Source organism: Pholcus phalangioides, unplaced genomic scaffold (genome assembly GCF_987345545.1).
Source record: "Pholcus phalangioides strain wild (caught in Gottingen) unplaced genomic scaffold, Ppha-v1.0 ptg000012l_1, whole genome shotgun sequence".
Lineage (NCBI taxonomy): Eukaryota > Metazoa > Arthropoda > Arachnida > Araneae > Pholcidae > Pholcus > Pholcus phalangioides.
In genome coordinates this window covers 24,055,221-24,073,403 of record NW_028301605.1, presented here as the reverse complement: position 1 = coordinate 24,073,403, position 18,183 = coordinate 24,055,221, and positions in this window count along the sequence as shown.

The window sequence follows — 18,183 nt, the reverse complement described above, 5'->3', positions numbered from 1 at the left end:
TAAACGACTACGTTTATGTGCCTCCCCCTTCCAGCTACATTAGCCGAACTGAATATACGCATAATAGCAGCCGTGGAAGCAGTGGATGCAAACATGCTCGCAAAAGTTTGGGACGAATTTAACTACCGTATAGACATATTCCGTGCATCCCAAAGTGGACATATTGAGCACCTTTAATTTGGTTTGTAAAAAAACTTTATGATTAGCCATGTAATATAAAATTAATCTTTAGTGTCTATGTTCAATATTTTTCGTAATATACGCATATTTCAAATCGAGTGATTCATTTTAAAACACCCCGTAGGCCTATATATAGTCCAGAGAAATTTCATGAAAGGACAAAGAAATCTAATCGAGAATCTGCCAGTTAGGTTATTACTTAAACATTACTTTATACAGCTAAGAATATAATTTTTTCTCCAAGGAATACATTTATTGGATTTGTTTCCTTTTGAGTTGGCGAATAGTAAAAAAAAAAAAAAAATAGGAAAAAGTATTGGCATTCCCAAGTATGTTATGCTCATAAGATATGCATTTATTTTTTGCGATCGAACAGCGAATAAAAAAACAGTTCATTTGATATCCAATCTAAGAAACAAAACCGGAGCAATCAATACCTGAGAACAACTGCAGTTGAATAATAGATAATCCACAAAAATATAACAAACGAGGAGAAATCTCTTAAAAAAACGACTCAACAAATAATAAATAACTAGAAAAAAAAACACATCTGTATACAGACAATTTTTCCAGTTTTGTTTCCATGGAAAACAAGAACTAGATGCGAATTGATGGATGTACACATAAGAGGATGAACAAATCATTAGCACAGAATATTTTCATTCATATGGAAGAGGAGCGAGAAACCATTTGGGGGGAAACTGTTGATCGTGTTTGCATTTATGTCAACATTTTGCAATTAATTTCTCTGGTGATGATTTAGATAGTCTCGTCGTCGTCATTTGGGTAAGACTTGGCAAGGGCAAATATTCCTTTAGTAAATATTTAGTGCATGTTATTTCTTCATCATATCTATCAGTTCATAGTCCTGGCTTCTCACCACGCTTTTTTGTATTTTTCACGGTCTTCTATACACTTGTGAATGTGTTTACAAAAAAAATCCTTCATACTGCTACTTAAAAAAAAAAATTCGCATCTAAGAATTTCAGCATAAGCTCGAACCTGTCTAAAGTCATAAGCATCTACAAGAATCATCATACATCCAGAAAATTTAGTCTGCACTTTTGTCCGCACGAAAACAATTCACGATAACTGAGTCTAGTGTCTTTTATTAAAGGGCAAAATTGCCTCACTGGAAGTCTAAAAAAATAATAAAGGTCTATATTATCATGGACATGTTCCAGAAAGAAGTGAGTGCATGCGGTTCTTTTCTGAATAAGAAAGAAACGAAAATTTCAAGGCACGATATAAACAACGTTACCATGAAACATATGTATTCTCCTACACCCTCAAAGCCATCATCTCACTTCAAACTAATACTGCACATGCTCAGCATCGCCGGCCTGGAACTCACACCGAAGAACAGAAACAGCAGCAGATGCTTTATCAGGAACGTAGGCAGGCTAGTCGCAGTGTTGATGCACCTGTACATGATCTACAGGATCACTGTTGCTGTCTACAGACAGAGAACGCTGTCGTGGTCGGTGAAAATGGGCACTCCTCTGGTGTTCAGGGAGATGCTATCCTTGTTCATATGGCACAGCGTGTACAGAAAACGTAAGTCGATACGTTTGATGTTCAAGAAAATCAATGCATTCTACAGAACTCATAAATTCATCGATCATAGTCCCTTGAAGAGGCTGAGACTGAAGATAACATGGAGTATTTTAATTGGTGGTGTCCTGATGGCGTTCAGTGCAGCCATCATGACCGCGCTGTTCAGCGAGGAAGGCATACGTTTGTACGCTATCATGACATATTTCGGTATCAAAGTTGAAAATGCAAACGTCGACTACATCGCTGTATTCATAGCGTTAGCAGCTTATGCGTTTTACCTTGTGTTTTTCCCGTTTCTGGTTGCAGTGCTCTACCTCTCCGTGTGCGTTATCCTAACGAATATCATTCGGGAAAGTAGCCGGCATTTACAACTGGGATTCTCCAATCAAGCTCTTCTATATGATATGACACTAGAACTCTACTCTCTGGTCGAATCACTGGAATCGGCGATGTCTTCATCGATATTCTACGTATTTTCTCTTAACGTAACGTCGGTTTTCACGAGTCTCGCGTACGCTCTCGGATATTACAGCGTTTCGAGATCTTCTACGAGCGCCATTAGCATATGGTGTACAGTAAACGGTGTCTCGTGTTTTTCCATAATCGTACTTGCATCGCAGGTGAATAGAGAGATTTTGGAGCTGAAGAGATTTCTGTCCGTCATGTCCAGTCACTCCTCGCGTAGTGGTGTATCGGGCGAGAACTCTGACTTGTACGAGAATCTTTGCCGTGTGAAGCCGGAACTATTATCGGGTTCGAAGATGTTCGAATTTTCCAAAGGTCTGATATTGACGACGTGTGGTGCTATCTTGACGTATGGCTTGCTTATACTACAACTAAGAGATTAAAATTGTATCAGGTGGTTCTGAGGAAACAATGATACCCCAAAGACGAATCTGTAAGAAAGATAGAACTTCTGATTTGAATATATATATTGATGTTATGTAATATAGATATGGTATCACAATGATTTTTTTGCAAGATTACCGGAAATATTTGCATAGACTCTGTAGAGCAAGAATACTTTCTCGGAGTTAATAAAACTTATAAAAGTGTTCATTCTGTGACGGATAGTTTTATAACATAAAATGTCTGGTGTCATATCTGGTGCACTGGAGTGGAATGTTGGTGAGTTATCCAATATCACGAATGTTTGCGAGGTGAATATTCGGCTAGAGTAGTTGTATAACTTCAATGCAATTATTACAGCTTTATTAAGTTCTTGAGGCCGGAGGATATTTAATCCTATCTCATAGGTCGTTAAAATAAAATCGCCAGTTTTCGCAGATGTTTAGTAAAAAAAATTATAATTTATAAAATTATCATCGAAAATTAATTAGAATTTTTTTATCTTTATAAAATAATGTCTTGTCTATAATATTTATTTGCATCACATAAAATTTTATATGACATTTTCTTTTGTAAAATTGGTTTTTCCTCTTCTACCCGGGCTAAAATTCAGATTTATAACAGCCTCGTGGCTGTAACAAAGGACTACTAACTCAATTATAAAGGATGCTTTGAATCGACGGGCTCTACGAACATGCTGTTTACAATTATAATTATACAGGACGTTTCAGCTCAACGGGCTGAAACATGCTCTTTACAATCTTGAATCCTCCATATGTGAAACAGCAAATTACTCACAATAAAATATGATTAATGAAAATAATAAAATAATTATGATTGTGCAAAGCCACATTATTCCTCTTTCGAATGATACCAAACCTGCAGAGATTGCGAATTAATATAATGGATTAAAAAAACTCAGGCATGAGTTTGCCGCCGCTATGGCATGTGAAGTCCGGGAAAAATTAATAAAAACCCTGAAGATTTAAAAAAATGCTCTGAATTTTATTATTGTAGAGAAAAACATACTTTCATAAAATATAGTAACTTGATTGAATTTAAAATGCAATTTCTGACCGAGGAAAAATTATTAGATTCAAAAGTCCAGGGAGCGTACTGGGTACGTATGACGGCGATATAATCGTTATTACTGGGTTCATAGGACGATGCTGAGGGCTTAAACAGCTCAGTTAAGAGTTAAGGCAGTGATCCTTGAACTTTTGTCACCCGCGGCTCCCTTGTTCGATTCACAGTTCACTTGTGGCTCCTCATAAACATTTAGTCGACATTTCCCCCACTTATAAAAGAACCAATCAAATCATAAAATTTATGGTGAAAATATTCCTTTAAATTTTGGATTTTTCTTTTATTAGTTATTTCTGTTTTTTCTTTGAAAACTCCCCTGTTTTTAACAAAACGGTACCTTAAAATTTTAGAGAGGGGTTAAAATACTATTTAAAATAATTTCATTGGATAACACCGAGTACAGAATTATGTAACATGTAAGAAACATCACTGTACTGAAGCTGCGGCTGCCACCTATCATAAAAAAAAAAACTGTTATAATTTTTTGATTGAGATTGGCGACCGGTTTTTGATTGATGTCCCGCACAAAAGAAATATGATTTGATGTAACTAAGTAATTTATGAGCAATAATTTGTTGAGTTTACTTCGAATTTGAACAGTTGTTTTGTGTGCGTTGTGAAGTAACGTTAGTAAAACAGCATGTAGCTCTCCCTGGCTTCTTAAATTCTAATGGAAAGGTAGAAAAGCGGAATCAACCTGTTTCTGGTTTTTACTATTTTTAGATAAAAATTTCAAATATCAAAGGGCACCGAAACCCATAATTGGTGAGTTATAAAATATAGGGTTCCAATGGGTAGTGATGACCCGTCAAACTCCCTTCATCATGACTTTACCAATATCAGATATCAAAGGAGAGCTACATTCTGCTTCAATAACGTTATTTTACAACTCACAGAAATAACAACTGTTAAAACTTCGAAGCAAACTTAATAGTTAAACTAATATTTTTACTTACAAAATATTTAGCAATGTCACACACCATATCTTTTTTTGTATGGCAAATTAATGAAACATCGGTTACCAATTTTAATCGAATAATTATATCAGTTGTAATTTTGTGTGATAGGTGGTAGCAGGAGCTCCAGTTCAATGATGTTTCTTACATGTTACATAATCCTGTATAGCAGTATATCCGATAAAGGAATTTCGAAGAGTATTTTCACTTGTTGTTGTTATAACCACATGTGGGCATCGGCAACGATTGTATATCCCAAAGTGGAGAACTCTTACATTTGTTCGGAGTAACCTCTTTTGTCAGCTGGTTGACTGTTTTGAAGGGGAAGAAATTATTTTTGAAATATTTGTTGGAACCATGTTCTCTAGATGTATCCGTAATATATAGCTATTAGATTCGGAAAGCATTGAATACTGATGGAAATGATGAATAAAGGATTTATAAGCTGTTTATATACACAAAAATATATTTTCAGATGGTGAGCAAGATTTGATGACTATCCTCCATCTTGACTGCAAGCAGCTGCTGTACATCACCGAAGAATATACAGGGCGCATAGGTAACAGGGCGTATGACATTTTACTGGGGATAACCGTTGATCGTTGTAGCATACTTCCAATTAATTACGTAAAAGTATCCAAATAACGAGTAGTACATGGTATGTTCACGGAGATATTCGAACTTAATAAGAAAAAAAAAATTGGGAATTTTTTATCCACTAGATGCGAGGATACTTCAATTGTAGAATTTACGTATACTTCACGGGACACTCAGGGCCATCTTAAAACACCAGTCTTACCCGGGCACGTCGCGGGGATGTTAGTTGCACGGGGGATGGCTTCTACGATAAGATCTGGCTCAATGATTTATTACAAGAAATATGGAAATTAAGGGGTCTCGTACCTTTTAACATGGTGAAAAACTATGCTCCCTAATAGAAATGTCATTAAAATACTATTTAACCATTGATATATTTTAAATTTTCCACACATATTCTTGATTGTATGTGCTTTCCTATGATAGTGTAAAGTTTCACATATCTCTGATACTTAATATTTTGTAAATTTTCAACAAAAGAAAAAATTCATTAAAAACAGCTTATGCGAATTATAAAACGCTATGCCATCAATGTTGTTGAATAAACATCAATTCATAATATATAAAGTAAATTGCTCAGTTGAGGAAAGTAAGCAAAAGGTTGAGATTTCATTGACTCAATGTTATTTAAAATTTTAAATTTTAGAAACACTTTTAAATTAAATATTTAATTGTGAATGAGATTTGTATGAAAGAGAAATCTCAAGCTTTTACTTCATTTGATAAAATTTCTTTCTTTCAAATCGAGTACAACGCAGGTCTATCGACATGGACAATTTACTATGTAGTGAGTTGTGCCGGAAGAGTAAGTGTGTCTTGTGTATCTAAAGCCCGAGTGCGTATCTGTTGTATATGATTCTTTAGTGCTGCCATCTACATTTCAGAAGCGACGTGAGTGAAATTTAATGATTGAATATTTGTAACGTTTGTAAGCCTGTTGCTCTCTGACGAGACTTTTCAACGGGGAGATTGGCTCACATTTGCACCTCAAAGTTGGTAACCACAGATAACCAATCATTCGATGAACTGAACAGTTTTTTATATATTTTGAGAATTGATTATAGTTTGTGTTTTTATTCCAATGTTTGCTGCATCATCACGACACGGTAATTGTCTGTAGATGAGAATCCACCCATAAATGTTCTGCGGGATGTTTTACGTTGGATCCTCTGACCGACAGAGTATGCAAGCATGTCAACCGCCAGAAGAAGGATCTGGTAAGCGAGGGATGAAAACAGTAAGCAAAGAGGATATGAGCTACCAAAAGAGTACTTTAGACACAGACAATATTTGCGGGGGGGGGGGGTTTGACTAAGCTGTTTACATTCCAGGCGGCTAATTTAGGAAAGGAAACAAGAATAGGTAAAGGGTGGAAAAATTTGCGATAAAACCGTATATCTACCTCCAGACAGTGCCGTCCTAAAGCATGGGCCCATCCGGACACGGCCCGGGGGCCTCACACCAATGGGCCTCATGAAAATCATTTGGCCCGGGGGCCAATAATGCTCTTAGGACGACCCTGCCTCCAGATTAGCCCTAATTAGAGGGGCCCTAAAACTATGTGGCCCTTGCCAATTGTTGGAATTGGCAACTACTATTTATAGTACCTGAGCTCATTATCGTAGAGTGCCACTATACATACAGAGAAATACTTTTTCCCGTGTAAACAGAGTTTTTTGCTGCGCTGAAGAAAGTACGCTTCTTTCGAGTAAACTTCACCAATAAGCTTATCTGTACCATTCGCTCGAATGCAACTCTTGTGTATCTCGGTCAATAAAAAATGCAGATTCTTAATGCAGATTTAATGCCACTTTTCATGTAATCTGCAGCTTTTTACCTGATTCAAATGATTATACTTTCAAAAACTTACAATTAAGAACCTACATTTTCAATACATCTATTTTCTATTTCCCTTGTGAAACACTTCCTAAAATCTGACAACCAATTTGAAACCACTGGGTAGACAACTATCAAACAATGTCACAGATAACAAACCCTTTGTCCTACAAACACCGGATAGTCAACAACACGCCCATCGCAATGGAAATTGTTATTCCGGGAAATCACAGGAAAAAGTAAATTGGTTCATCATTCGATTCGGAGATCCGGAAATCCAGACGTTATTCGCATAACAAAAACATGATTGATCTCGAATATAATACAACATGTGGAATATAGATTCTTCTTCGCTTACAACGTACACACACAAACGCGCGCGATTCACAATTACGCAATTCTATGACGCGTATATTCAATACTATTTCAGCACTCAATAAGATTTCGCTTTCGAAATTTCTATGCCAGGCTAAAGTCCTGTTGTTTCCCGCGTACTCCATCCATCCTTTCACATTTCATATCAAAATTCCATTTAGAAGCGAAAACAGAGAGGGTGGGGGTGGAAGAGAGAGAAAACTGAATCGCGTAATTCAGCGAACGTTAAAGCGGAATAACAGGCCTATCTAATGTAAGACATGCAAATCTGAGTTTGAAATACATTCCAGACGAAGCGAAAAGATGTTATTGAATATTTTCGTCTCGTTTCCGTGACTGGAACGTCCATTGAATTCATATTTGAATTCCGGGAAGGGAAAAATCTAGGAAAAAGCGCTATCCCGTTTCTGCAATATGGATACAAAAAAAAAGAACACATAAAATGCTATTTAATGTGTTTTTTTTTAGCTTTTTTTAAATATTTTTGTAGAGAAAGTTTAAAGAATGACAGTGCTATTACGTGTGTATCCAGATGCGAGTCTGAAAATCACGAGAATATTTTTTCATTGGTTTTTTTTTTCCTTCGTCAAAACACATTTTATATATTTCGTGCGTCTATAATATATATATTTTTCCTTTTGATGGATGTTTCGTCATGTGACCGTGAATACAGAACTTTGATAAGTGCACCTCTAGAAAGGCTTGACGGAGCATTCGAAACCTGTAATGACTTTACAAACGGACTTTTGCAAAAATGAAACAGCAATGGCTGAAAAAATTGAGTAAAGCAAAAAAAATAGTGCTAAATCAGTTGATGTACGACGTTGTACGCGAACTTCCAAAGCATTTCCAGGAATCTGCTAGCTCCCTCTGCATTTCTAGCGATACACAAGCGTCCTACGTCTTTTTTAGGAACACGCAAGCTTCCGTTGTGAACATCGGTTTTTTTTTTGCGCAATATTATGATGATCGAAGCGAGCCCCCCCCCCCCCCTCCTTGTGCATTTCTAACAACACGCAAGCTTCCTACGCGTTTCTAAGAATATGCAAGCTCACTACGCATCTCTAGGAATACGCAAGCTTTCTACGCATTTCTAAAAATATGCATGCTTCCTACACATTTCTCAAAATACGCAAGCTCCCTATGCATTTCTAGCAAACTTGCTACGCATTTCTAGCAAGCTTCCTACGCATTTCTAGCAAGCTTCCTACGCATTTCTAGGAACGCGCATGCTTCCTACGCATTTCTAGCAAGCTTCCTACGCATTTCTAGGAACGCGCATGCTTCCTACGTATTTCACCCAACCACAAGAATCTTACTAACTTCTAAGAATACTTGCAACGAATGTCTAATAATATGCACACCACCCACCCATTTTAAATTGTACTCAAATCTTCCATGTATTTCTGAGGGTACCTGTCTGAACTACAGCATTTATAGCGGTGGGCTTTGTATTCATTTCTGGGGAGAGGAACGTCTCCCCCACGTACGCATCTTTTATGTTACGAAAGCCGGTTACGTATTTTTAGGGTGTACTGAAGCCTTCTGTGCATTTCTACGGATGCGCACGAAAACCGGGAAGGAATAGAAATACATTGTTTGCTGTAATGTATGTTTTCGGAATACTTAATTTTCAATCATTCTAAAAAAAAATATGTCAGTAATTTCCAGAATGCCCACCATTTTTGTCTCAGAACAAAATCCGCAGGAACCAGCGCAAACGTCCCGGCCCGGAATAGCCTGGGCCGAGTACACAATTTCGAGAACAATCACAATGTTTGTCGACAGATGGCGCTGTAGTCTGAAAGATCGAAATACAGCACGGCGTTTCCGTTATCCTGTCTGAGAACGTTCGCCGGGTTTCTGTGAATTTTCTTCTCAGACCCAATGTTGTTGCCACAAAAATAGTGAATATTTCCTTTTCCAGATCGCAGCACGCTTAGTTTAGAAAACTTATAGCTAAGTTTGCAATTTTATGGGACTGAAAATTTACTGTTTCCTCAAGCACAATGTGTAGCAAACAGTGCATTTTTCTTTTTCTATTCATTTCTCAAATGTCAGTTTCAGGACAACCTGTACATAGAACAGATTAAAACATCGGGTTTATTTTTAGGCGCTAATAATTCTGGAGTAAGTAATGATCAGATTGCAGTTGCAATATTGGTTTTTGACAATGAGACTGATGTATAGAGGAAATGTGATGTGAGTGAGTAACCGAATGTGTGAGTTAGCGAATAATCTAGTGAGTGAATGTGAGAGCGATAGATATTGTGACCGAATGAGTTGGTGAATGAGATGGCAAAGAAGCTAGTTAGTGAGTGACCATATGAGTGACAGAGTGCATGTATAATTGAGTCAGTGACCGTATAAGTGACTCACTCATTTGCTCACTCCTCATTTGCTCCTTCACCTCTACTCATGTGCTCATTCACCTGCTGACGTGATCGGTCGCCAACTCCCTCACTTACTTACTCATCCGCTCATTCACTCACTCACTCATTTGCTCCCCCTGCTAACGCACTAGCTCCATGACTCGCTTACTTACTGACGCACTTGCTAGTTCATCTGCTCATCCACTCACGCCCTAAATCACACTTTTTCGATGAAATACTTTTCGGTAAATATTCCTTTTGTAAAATTTTTGTCAGTGAATTGCTGATGATTAATTGCCCTCACCCGACAAGACAACAACAAAAAATGCTGAAAAAAGAAACCTAGAAATAAGCTTTACGTATTATCTAAATTTAAGCATCGATATTTAAGAAAGAAGTTCGAAAATTTTCAAAGCATTCTCTATTGAAAATTTCCCAACATGTTGAATTTTGGGAAACATATTTAAATTCTCCGGAGAATCACACACACACAAATAACACAGTAGGGGAAGGTAAAGTCACAAGATAAGGAGGGAAAAAGGTCCGTTTTCCTTTTTCTTACTTTCGGGAGAAAAGGGAAAAAAATCCTTATCTGCACCTTACAACGGGTACAAATCCGACTGAAAAAAAATGAAAATTTTCACGCGGAAAATTCACCGCCACGTAATTTACCGATAGGAAAACTCAGTGACGGAAAAAAAAAACTCCGCTCGAAAAATTAACCGACGAAAAAATCCCCGCTGGGAAAAATAACCGCTAGGAAACATTAGGAATTGGTTAGCGCACTTGCCCGGTATGCAAGGGGAACCAGGTTCGATTCCCGGAGGAGGCAAATCACTTTTCTTTCCAAATGTCAGTTTCGGCATTAACATCCAGAAAATTCAATTTCTCAGTATATTTCAGGCCGAAAAAATACCATCTCCGCAAACCGCTTGGAAATTCGCATTTGGGAAAATCCATAGGCAACAGTCCGTCACCATTGAGTGAGTGATAGGGTGATTGAGCAAGTAATTGAATGTGTGAGCGAGTGATTGTGATCAATTGAGTTGGTGAATGAGCTATCGAATAAGCTAGTGACCTAGTGTTAAGTGAGTGAGTGACCGTATGAGTGACTGAGTGGATGTGTGATTGCATGAATGGCCGAGTGAGTGAGAGAGAGTAACCGTTGAGTGACTCATTCATTTGCTCACCTACTCATTCATTGCCTATTCAAACACTCACTTGCTCAGTCGCTGGCTCATTAAATCACTGATTTTCTCACCCGTTCACTCGCCAACATCCTGATTTGCTCACCTGCTCATTCACCAACTCCCCTGACTCACTTTCTCACCCACTCCCCTTAGGGGCCATTCAAGTATTACGTAAGCAGATTTTCAGCCATTTTTGACCCCCTCTCCCCCGTCAGAAAATTTTCGTCAGAAACTTAGAATATTTCATATCTTCAAAAAGTTGTGGTTGATGACGTAAGCGACCTTCAAACCCCCCCCCCCCCTTGTCATCAAAAGTCAGAAAATCCGAAACCCCCCCCCTCGATGCTGACGTAGTACTTGAATGACCCCTTACTGCCTCTCATTGATGAATTGCTTGCTGGTGAACTAACCTAGCGGTGAATTATCTCAGCGATGAATTTCATTTCATCGAATTTTTGTCGGTGAATTGTTCACGATTAATTATCCACACACGCAACGCAGCAATATCAAATCGAAAACAACTTTGAAATTTCAAATCAAGACAACAACTAAAAATGCAAAAAAAAAAGTGAAAAAAATGCCGAAAATAACTAAAAATAGAACCTTACATATTATCTAAATTTAAGCATCGACATTTTAGGACATTAACATAACAATGGTAAATTCGAAAATTTTAAAGGCATTCCCTATTGAAAATTTCCCAACGTGTTGAATTTTATAAAACATATTTAAATTCTCCCGAGAATCACACACACACACACACAAAAATAAAACAGGAAGAGGTAAAGTCACAAGATAAGGAGGAAAAAAGGATCTGTCTTCTCTTTTCTTTGGTTCGGGAGAGGAGAAAAGGAAAAAGTCCTTATCTCCATCTTACAATGGGTACACACCCGAAAAAAGAAAAACAGAAAAGAATTTTCATGCGTAACAAAATAAAAGTTTCCTGAAGAGACAGCGACTGGTAACTCCATTAAAACCAGAATTTCACATCGATGCAAATGAGATTGAAAAATCGATTCAAAAGCAACCTTTTTTGAAAAAAAAAATAATAGTAAAAAATAGAGACCGCTGGAGGAAAATAAATTTAGAAAGAAAAAACAAAAAAATTCCCAGAGATTTCTTTGAAAATCGAAGTCTTTTGAAGTATTCAGAATGTATTTTTCCCCTGTACAAAGAGTTGAAAGAAAAATAGTATTTTTCGGGAAAGAAAATCAGGGTTTTTCTTTTGAAAAGAAAAAAGGACGTTTAATACATTCATCACTCTTTCTTTGAAATATCACTGCTTTAACTTTGAGAGAGAAAAAATACTTTCGCGGTGGTGTATCTTTATCGACACAAGAGGTGTTCATTTACATGATACGGTGGTCTCTGGGTTATCTGACACACTCGAATATCCGACATGTGTGTTCATATATGGCACTGGCAAAGCCCGAAATTGGACAATTCGTGAATTAGCAAATTTCTTTGAATATTGACTCGGCCAACATCCGAATTTCGGACATTGGCCGGCCAGTTCGCGAATTCACTGGTGATTCGTGGGCAAGGTCCGATAACGAAAGATATGATTCGAGAACGTCGCCGAGTTCGCGTATTTTTTCAGGATTTATTATGTCCACGATAGTTATGGCAACCCTTCAACCCCGCAGTGACAATGCCGTTAAGATGCCTTCATATACTGTGTATTAAGGAGTTCTAAATGCCGTAAGGAGTCATTGCTTACGTCATCAACCACCCCTTTTTGAAGATATGAAATATTCTAAGCTGCTGACGGGGGTGGGGGGGAAGTCAGTGTTTTGCTGACAAGATGGAGGGAAAGGGGGGGGGGGTCAAAAATTGCTGAAAATTTGCTTACGTAATACTTGAATGGCCCCTAATCATTTTTTCCACCAAAATTTGGCAGAGAAAACTATGTGTTTATGTAATTATTTTTATAGTTTTTCCTCTCAAATTTCTATTTTTTTGCACTCGTCACAGGGAGCTAATCCGATACGGATACTAGATACAGCTATGTATCACACGTTAGAAAAAAATAGATCTGGCTCTTACAGGGACGTCTTACTTCAGCACATCGACCTTTGGCCAGGGATCTCCGGCCACTCCGGGAAATGTCCGACCAAAGTCCAAATAATTTCTACGATTCGGACTTTAGCCAAAACACTTGGCCAAGTCGCGAAGTAGCCGGCCCCGTTGCGAATTAGCCGCATTTCGATCTTTGGCAGTAACATACACACTGGTGTGCAAAATTTTAGGGTGATTAACAAATACAGACAATTGAAACCCGTATCAACGAACAAAAGGCTAGGATTTTGATGACCTGAACACCGACACAATAAACTCAATAAAAATGTATTTATTCCATAAAATATAACGTAAAAATCTAAAATTATGCTTTTATGGATAGACTCATAGCCCCCAGAAGGGTGGGGGCTGACAGGGCTTCAGCCTAGGAACCCGAGACAATTACTATCATTTTTCATGATATAAATTCACTATAGAAGGGCCCGTGAAAAGTCTGGTTTGGGGGCCCGCTAAGGATTCCAGCCTATGGGCCTTGCTCAAGATTGTGGGAGGCCATGGATAAGCTGACCTTATTTCCTCGAAAAAAAGTGCGGGAAATTACAGGAAAATGTCAATCATCGTCAAAAATGATGCCAAAGTCATACAGTAACATGAAACATTAATATGTCAAAAACAACCCTCGAAGAAACATCCGAAAGTATATTTTATACTCTAATTCCAAACATGTTCATATTTTGAAGTGAAGCAAGCCATTAAACATTCTTAAACCCCGTAATCCTTTGGAAGTTTCTCAACATCTCAAATAACTTGATCATTTGAAAACTCCAATATTTCAAATTGACAAAATTTCCAACAACAAACATAATTATCATTGAACTTTCTTTCCAGAAACTTCTCAAAACACTCATAACACTAATATCCTCATCACAAAATGAGTAATAAACATCACGGGATCGGATCCTGCTCATAAATACGTATTAATTTCTTTTTTCTGCCCCAAACTCCTACAAAAAAAATTACCTTCTTTCGAATTCTCATTAAGGTTTTTTTCATTAAAATACCATAAAAAATCCTTCAGTTATTAACCAAAGTATTTCATTAAACGAAAAAAAAAACCCCAAATATTTTATGTAAAAAAAAGAGGACTTTGGTAAAGAGAAATTAATGAAGAAAATGCATAAAATGGCGCGGAAAAATACCAATAGTTGAATTATTCGAGAAAGTTCCGAACAGAACTTTATTTTCCTTGATGTATTCCTTCTTCTTGGAATTCAAATTAAGATTGATGAGTTCTTTAATATCCTCTGAGATATCCTTGTATATTTAGAAAAATTGGGCTTCTCATTACTTGGGCGGTTCGTATACCACTAGGATATTATTATTATTATTTCTACTAATCCGGGTATTAGGGCATTCTCGAGTGAAATTGATGTTTTCAACGACTCTTTTCGTGAAAGACTCGAAGAAATGTTACAATGATTTATGCACTATTGAGAATTTTATGATTTGCATGAAAAACAAAATTATAAATAGCAAAAAAAATGTTTAAAGGATTTAAATAAATCTGTATGAAAGGTTTCTCTATGATTTGGATTTGAATGGCTTTTCAATTTTTTCCGATTAATTTCATGTATATCATTATGTGTTATCATGCACTGTCGAATCGTGTCCGGAAAATTCACCGACCAACAATTCACCGTCATGCAATTCACCGCTAGGAAAATTCACCTTATTTTCCGTTAACCCTGTCGGATCCCGTTTAGCGAAAATTTCGTTTTAACGAACACTTTTCTAATGCCCCCCATGTAAGTTTACATAGGAATAATGGAATATCCTGGAATTCCTTTACGTAACGAAGTGATTTCTCCGGTAGTTTGGAGTTCGTTATAACGGGGTTCGACTAGATATCATTAACATGTTTTTTATGACGTAGTTTTTTTATGTTTTTTTATGACTGTGACGCAGATTTGCATACAGTTTTTTCTTCTTCCTCAAGTTACATTTGTATATATGTGGTGTTCTTTTTCTCCCGATAAATTTCAACAGGAATGCCGTTTTAACGTTTGCGGAGCGGCCGTTTCGAAATGCGCTAGCGCGTTTGCGTTTCATGTTAGACCATGCATTTTTTGATGACTATTGTTTGTATTGGTGTGTGTACTATCACCTCTTAAAGTTTTTTCCCATTTTTTCCGAATTGCCCTGTAAATTAAGAATTCATGTTGATATTATTAAGGGGCGCGGTAGCCTAGGTCGATAAAATACTCGCCTAAAGTACCGAAAGATGTTTAGAGGTGTCGCGATTTCGATACCCGGTTCGTCCTTGTCAGAAAAAACTTTCCTGACACAAGGGTACAACAGAAACGGTGACGTGACCACAGAAAAAATTACTACCGCATGGAGTCCCCAATCGAGGGGTTAGCTCACCAACCTCTCTATGAGTATAAAAAACATGCCTTACCATTCGGAATCGGCAATAAATTGTAGGTTAGCCCTCGCAAGCAGATAAAATTTCTGCGTTGCGACAAAAATTATAAAATGATATTATTAATATGTAATTGTTATAACAACTCCGTTGCATGAGATTATTCTTTATTATATTTATATTAACCTTTTCATTATATTTTTTTTTCATTCGTTCTATTTTTATTGTATAATTACTAGCTTTCTCTGTTGTACTTTTTTTCGCCATTTATCTGAAAACAATTTTACTGTACCGTATTTTACAAATGTATTTATTGTAACAACCAGTTGTGGGACGTCGTCTGTTTGGTTGTCACACGATATGTGTTCACAAAAATTATAAAATAAACTTGAAATTGAAAAAAAAATTTTTAATTTCAAATATTTTATTTGAAAGTCTGTTGGAATTATATTGGACTCTGTGGAGAGAGTTTGAGTTGACGTGATAGATGGAAAAATTGATCGAAATATTCGGATCTAGATGGAATTCTGATGACTGAACGTGGTTGAGATGGTAAGTTTAATTTGGTTTCTTGTGGTTACTCAACTTCGGATCGTGAAGAAGTTTAAATCAGTGTTTCTCAAGTTGTGCGCCGCGGCACCTAGGAGCATCGCCATCCTTTCCCAACGGTGTAACGGTGAGCTGGAAATATTCATTTGTGTGCTAACTATTAATGCTTTGAAGTGAAGTTTTTATGTTAATTTGTGTTCTTTCATATGGGAAAATATATACCATACTGTTCTCGGATGCTGCACATGAACCATGAATAGGGTAAGGGAGCCTCGGGAGACAAAACATTGACAGCTACTAGTTTAAAATGAAAGTCTCGTCGCTAAAAAGTGACTGACCAACTACAATGAAAAATAGACTGGCCATTTTTCCCCCCAAGTAAGACGCAGGAAATTAGGATCCTAAATAAGTGAAAAAATCAGATGTTTGTTGATCGTAGCTAGGATTTTTTGTGTATGGACAATTGTCCTCGAAAAATTACTAAAAGTAAACAATGTAGCCAGTGATCCTCGAAAAATTGGCCCCATTGGCTAGAAACTCATCGTCCACAAATAATGACTGTAGTAGCCTGCCCAATCGTTCTGTGATGATTTAACACGTTCACTGCTAATGACGCCATGGTGGCGTCATGTACAAAACTAGTTTCAATCTTAAAAAAAATGCGCCCCGCGGACTCGACAAGCAATTTAGGCCCTGCAGTGAACGTGTTAAAATGTTTTTTGTTCACGATAAAGTTCTTAAAATGTCTTATAGATGGCGTACAGTGTACACGTATATGTTTGTTTTTTTATTATTATTTCTCTATTCTCTGATAGGTTTGCTTGTACTTTGTGGTTTTAAATTACATAATACTGAAGTGGTAAAAATAAAATTGTTTTCTTTTTTGCTCCCACAGCGCGGGAAGCATTTTTCCGACAATTCCCACAGCTAAAGTGTTAAAATGTGTTAACCCTCTGGTCGTCTATAAACCTTCAAACATGAAAAATACGTAAGATATACATGTATTTTTATTTAGAGTCACATTTATCATAATGCAATTTATAAGTTGTTGAAATAATCCTAATCCTTGATCCCAGTCAATAATAAAATTCAAGTAAATTATGTTGAATAAGTGAGTAATTTTTATTAAAACATTTAGGAAGCCAAAAAAATAACAGGAGAATATTAAAATATACTATCGGTGACACGCGAAAATGTAGCGTCAGACGGCTTGGAAGTCGCAACTTAAAAAAAAAGTCATAACACCCCATTACACGAGCGTCAAGTAGTTTGGTGGTTCACTAAATTTTGAGTCAAGAAACTGTGACAACTTAAGTAATCACGTAGTCAATGCTCATTGGATAATATTGGAACTGACGCATGCGACCCACTTTCCCGAAAAAATATAATCCGGTATTTATATTTTACTTGACAATTTAACAAGTAAACGGCCGTTAGTGTGTGCATGCATTTTAAAATAACTACTTGACAACTACAAATTCAATTACCTATTATATTATTACTTGACGCGTGTAAACGGACCTTTTAAAAAAGTCCCCGATAGGATCATCAATTCCTTAATTTTCCGCTGGAGGCGCTGTCCGTCGAAATTTCTCTCCAAAATACTTAATTATTATTTAGCAACATCGAGCTTATATTACTGGAGGGAGTTTGACGTCAGCAGGTCTTCGCCTTGGCAGTGCTGAGAACGTCGTCCGCAACATCATTCGTCGGAAGATCACGTGACTCAGTGAATATCGGCGCAATTCCACCGTTATTTTCTTTTGGCAATGTTAATGTTGAGCAATAAATGAAAGGAATAATTTCAGCATCGATGACATAATTCTAGCATTAATGAAAGATAATTCCAGCATTAATGAAAGATAATTCCAGCATTAATGAAAGATAATTCCAGCATTAATGAAAGATAATTCCAGCATTAATGAAAGATAATTCTGACATTAATGAAAGATAATTCTGGCATTAATGAAAGATAATTCTGGCATTAATGATAGAGATAATTTCAGCATTGATGAAAGTAATAATTTCAGCATTGATGAAAGTAATAATTTCAGCATTGATGAAAGTAATAATTTCAGAATTAATAAAAGGTAATTCTAGAATTAATGAAAGGTAATTTTAGAATTAATGAAAGAAAAATTCTAGAATTAATGAAAGAAAAATTCTAGAATTAATGAAAGAAAAATTCTAGAATT